The sequence below is a fragment of the Nicotiana attenuata genome, chromosome 11, assembly GCF_001879085.1.
Source record: "Nicotiana attenuata strain UT chromosome 11, NIATTr2, whole genome shotgun sequence".
Taxonomy (NCBI): Eukaryota; Viridiplantae; Streptophyta; class Magnoliopsida; order Solanales; family Solanaceae; genus Nicotiana; species Nicotiana attenuata.
The window spans coordinates 60,483,179-60,488,456 of NC_031999.1; positions in this window are offsets into that span (position 1 = coordinate 60,483,179).

The window sequence follows — 5,278 nt, forward strand, 5'->3', positions numbered from 1 at the left end:
TGATTCTTGCCTTATTTACCTAGCTTTCAAACTATTATATATACTCTCTTCTCTTTTCATTACACACACGAACACATTGGTTCAAAAAACTCTCTCACACTCAAAAGGCTTTCTGCTTTCTTTCTTTGTTACTTGCTACTATCCTGAATTAGCCGGCTGCAAGCCAAGGCTAATTATTGTGCTCTCCTATTCTTCACTTTGTGTTTACTATCTCTATACTGGTATGTTCTGATTTCAATTCAAGCCCCAAAAACAATATGTTTCTTGTACTGCTTCAGTTTATCATGTTCCTGATTTGTTTCTATCTATGGTTTTGTTGCTCAACCTGCAATTAACATGTCTACTTCACTGGCTTTTTTACTGCATGCTTCTGAATATACCCCCTTAGGATTAACCTACTCTTGAGTCCCTTTCTAGTGTACCCCAATGTGACTATGTTTCTCTGAAGGCTCCTCTGATTCTGTACCTCTGTGCATCTGTGCTTACTATGTGCCCTATACTTACCCCAAATCCCCATTACCCTTGAGTGGATGTGTGTACTTGTTTGATTCCATGTATTGAAGTGCTAATGAACCTCTTCTGGTTCTGTATTTGGTTTGATTGATTGTTAGTCACCTTACCCTTTTCAAATTGTCTTATTTAATAACTCCCTATGTTGTTTTACAAAAACTATACAAACAAGTCTCTTTTCAAACTGTTTTCATGCTTAAATCTTTTCAAAGCTATGTCAAGCACTCTCACTCTACTCTTAGACCACTAAGTTCTGCCCCTTTTGTGTGAGCCTTGCCTTGGGACCCTTGAGCTCCCTCTGAACTTGGACACACGAAAGCTGGCCTTTCCACACTGCACTTACTCTGTCTTGGCTATGAAATCTGGGTGTGAGCACTGCCCGGGATCCCTTGAGGTCTTCAGGGAACTCTGACACACCCAGATCTGTATGAAAGGCTGTGAACTAATGGCATTTGAGGCATTCTGGAGATTTTAGGCCTATCAGTAGGCTCCCTATAGCATAACTTCTTCTTTTTTCTTTTGTATTTCATTGTGCAATTTATGAAAATGGTTTGTAATAACTATTGTAAATAACTCTGGGGATGGATAGTGGAAAGGGAGGGGGTAACTATGCATGCTTTAGCTATTGAAAGGGTAGAAAACATGTTATTAGGTTTATATTCCTACTTGCGCAATAGCCACGCTTAGGACGCATTTCATGCATTTGAGATCATGTTCCCTAGGACTTACACTATTGTTTTCAGCATGCTCATTTCCCTATCATATCACTTAGAAAATCATGTGTTAAATGTGTTAATAACTGGTGTTTTCTGCGATCATGTTCCTACAGCCATACGCACTTATGGATCCTGTTTTAAGGCTAAGCAGCACTAATACACATATCATCCCTGCATATTCTGGAAATCATGTTCAAACGTTGTAATATTTTTGCATATAGAAATCCTGCTTAGGATTGTGCATCTTTGCACATTAAATACCATATCTTTAAGATTTTATATTCGCTTATGCGCGCTTAGGCCAACTATGCATGTACAAAAGGGGATAAATACTCAGTTCTTGCAATTAACTGTGACAATTCTATGTGCTGAACACCTAGATAGCATGTTTAAACAACCTGTTTCCAATCAGTTTTCCTTACTTCTGAAGATTGGTATACTATCTCACACCTAAGCAAGCCTTAGGCAACCAAGCTGTTAAAATCGGAAATCTGCCTTCTTATGTATGCTGCTTAATTCTCAACAGTAGGCAAACTGATTAGGCCTTTCTGAATAATACAACGAATCGGCTATCTGCTTACCTTCTAAAACACCTAGATGTCATGCCTTAGGAATCTGAATACTGCCCTTAACTGTGCTTGAGTCATGTTGCTTATGTGTTTGTTTGAGGAGGAAACTCTGAGCCTTTTAACTGCTCCCATTTTGTGTGAAAGTCCTAAATGTTTTGACTGTCGGCTTGGAATTTTTGCATTTTTAAAACCTTAGGGGTGCGTTTAGAACCACCTATAGGTAGAGGTCCTAACTCCCTCCAGGACCATTAGGAAGGAACGGGTAGCAGCACGCGATAGGAATCCTTGACCAACACTCGCTTTGCATGACCAGTAAGGGGACGGGAAGGGTAGATATGGATATGATGACCGGTGCGCTAATGCCACGTGTAGCCCCTTTCTAAGGAGTGATTACCGGGTATTGTACTGATGTGATCCTATAGGATAACCAACCTAGGACACCCCTTTACGTTCGCAAATATGCTTAGATTGTACTTCATTTCTAGCTTTTTCATTAACTATTTTTTTTAAACATCTGTGCACTTAAACTTAAATCCCCTATACTATTTGAGCCATACTTGTTTATTTGGTAATTGTGCAAATCCACAAAAATTGTCTGGCCGGGAACCACACTAGTGGATCCTGAGGAGTGCCTAACACCTTCCCCTTAGGATAATTTCAAGCCCTTACCCTTTCTTTGGTTACCAAACGTAGTTATAAATGAACCCTATAGGTGCCCTAACGCACCTTAAATCGTTAGGTGGAGACTCTTAAAAAATGCAAACCCGTTCCCAAGAACGAGTTGTCTCAACCCAAATGTCATGAACCCGATTTCGCGAGAAAAAGGGGGCGCGACACTATATAGCTCGGAATCACTCCTACAAGGCATAAAACACACAGTTAGTGCAAAACACTAGTGATTAAAGCTCAAACTCAATTAAAGTGCAGTAAATTAGAGTGTAATAAGCGACTAAAATACGCAATTATAGCCTATCATCAACACCCGACACGACCTTTTTGAACAATTCTCCTAACTCATCACACCAAGAGTATTTAAAATAGACTAAGCACAAACACGTAACATCTTCACCTCAAGATTTGACTCACAAGTACCACGCATTATTCACAACTTCCTCACTTACTCTATCATAGAGGTCACTGACATTACCTCTCCTTCATGAATCAAGTGCCCTCACACAACAAAAGAGCGTAGTTCCACACAATAAAATTTAAGAACACTTAGGAACTCAAGATAGAAAGAATTCACTCACTCTCAGAAATAACATTCATATGCCACAAAAGATGCACCATAGGCTTGCACGTAGTGTAATACTCTACTAATCAAGCTCATTCAGTCTAGGATCAAGTAGGACTTTATTTGTAGGCTGCGGGACGGGTAGGATACATTTAGATATAAGAGTGACTACACCTCCCTAAGCACTTTAATACATATACTTTAACATTCAAACCCCATACTTATGTCAAACCATAACTCCACCTTCACATCAATATATATTAACTCCATTCTTCTTTAAGCACACTTACATCAAGAGCCACCACTTATCAAGGAATATTTTTTTTCGCAATACAACTATCTTTTTCTTTCTTTTCTCTTTTTCCAATTCAAGTGGCTCTTACTTTTTCAAAACAGTGCACATTTCTCCTTATCTCATTAGTTCCACTCAAAAGCCAAACCAACCACCCCACACTTTAACTTTTACAAAGTTCATAACTATTCAAGTGCTCATGAGAGGTTAAAAGGTTCAAATAGATGGTTAATTCAAACAATTGGGTAAGGCTTGTAATGTGGTTGCCAAAGAAAAAGGATTACAGGCTCAAAGGGGTTAACTACGATACAGAACAATTATGCGGGTAAATATACATATCTGGCTCAACAAAGAAATACCTATATCACTTCCAAGACTGAACAAAATTACTATTTCGCTTTGCAAATACACGGGGCAAGTTCTAGGCATCAAATGCAATGCACAGAATAACACCCAAACCTCACACACACATGGCACATAACTCACTCAGGATTGGTTTCATCAAGACACTCTAGTCAAAGCAGTTAAGCAAAGTTAAGATCATACAATTTAATGTACTTATACAAGAGTCAAAAATTGAGCCTAAGCATCACAACCAGAGTACTTACTATTCTCAAGGCATGACAAAGTTAAGAGATATCGCTGCAATTCAATTCATCTCACACTAGCTCCTACTCCTAAAAAAAATAAAACTAACTACATCCGGTTCAAACAAAACCCTTGGAAAAGAACTGCGGCACAAAGAAAAACCAAGAGGTAATTGCTACACTACCTAACAATAGAAAATATTTTTGTTTTTTTCTTTAGACTTAAATCCCTCAAGAAAATTGTCTAATAGATCCATCGTCGGGAAAAGTCCAAACTTTTTTTCGTTTTTCTAAAAAAAAGTAAAAAAATATTCAATTAAACTAACACAACTAAAATAGCATAGAAAGTCACCCAGACAATCTCCTCACCCCACACTTAAAATTGTGCATTTTCCCCAATGCACATCATAACTAATAAAAGGGTAAAAGAGACTCCCTGGTAGGCCAAAGGCTGAAGCACTAACAACTCATGGGGTACTCAGACTTCTCCCAAACTTGGTCCTTCGTGCGGGTACCTCACACTTAGTTCCAACCATTTGGTTTGCTGTTGCATCCTTCCAATAACTTTGCTTTCCATGTTCTTAGAAATCAAAAATCGACACTACAAGAATAATATAATAATAAAAAAATAAAAAAACTAAATTAAAAATAAAAAAAATAAAGCTGGGTTGCCTCCCAACAAGCGCTTGATTTAACGTCGCGGCACGGTGTGAAACACTTTTTGCCTCCACCTCGAGCTTATGAATTGAACCCCAAGTTTTGATTCAAGCTTATGATTATGGTCATGGGGCGGTGGAACGAATCTAACTGGCCCAAGGAAATAATGTAGTATTCTGCACTCCTTGGCCTTTGTATGAGGTATGTAATCCTAACTTTCTGGCAAGAAGAGTTCCAGAATATATGCACCTTGTTCCTCATTCCTTGACTCTTCAATTGGTTTGGATGACTCTATTTCCATATCATCATCCAAACATAATGTGCAAAAATACTTGGAGTGTGGACCAATGCGCTCAAACACATGAACTTCAGGACTTTCAACATCCTCACCATCAATGATACTAGAGTCAACAAAATTTATATCCTCAAAGTCATTGGCTGGCTCTAGTCTCACTTCTTCAACATTGACATCCTCAAATTGTAGTTGGCTAGGTTGTTGATGTTCTACTCTGACCTCCCCAATTAACACCTTAAATTCATGCTCTTCTTGGCTACTATCCTCAATATTGGCTTGTTGAGCATTAAAAGCTCCAACCAATTGACTCAATTGAGCCTCCAACTTGCGAATAGTTGCCTCTTGCCTTTCTATCTGCAATTGTTTTTTATTATTTTGTTTCAGAAGGCACTTTAACATATCCTTGATCTCCTTCAGG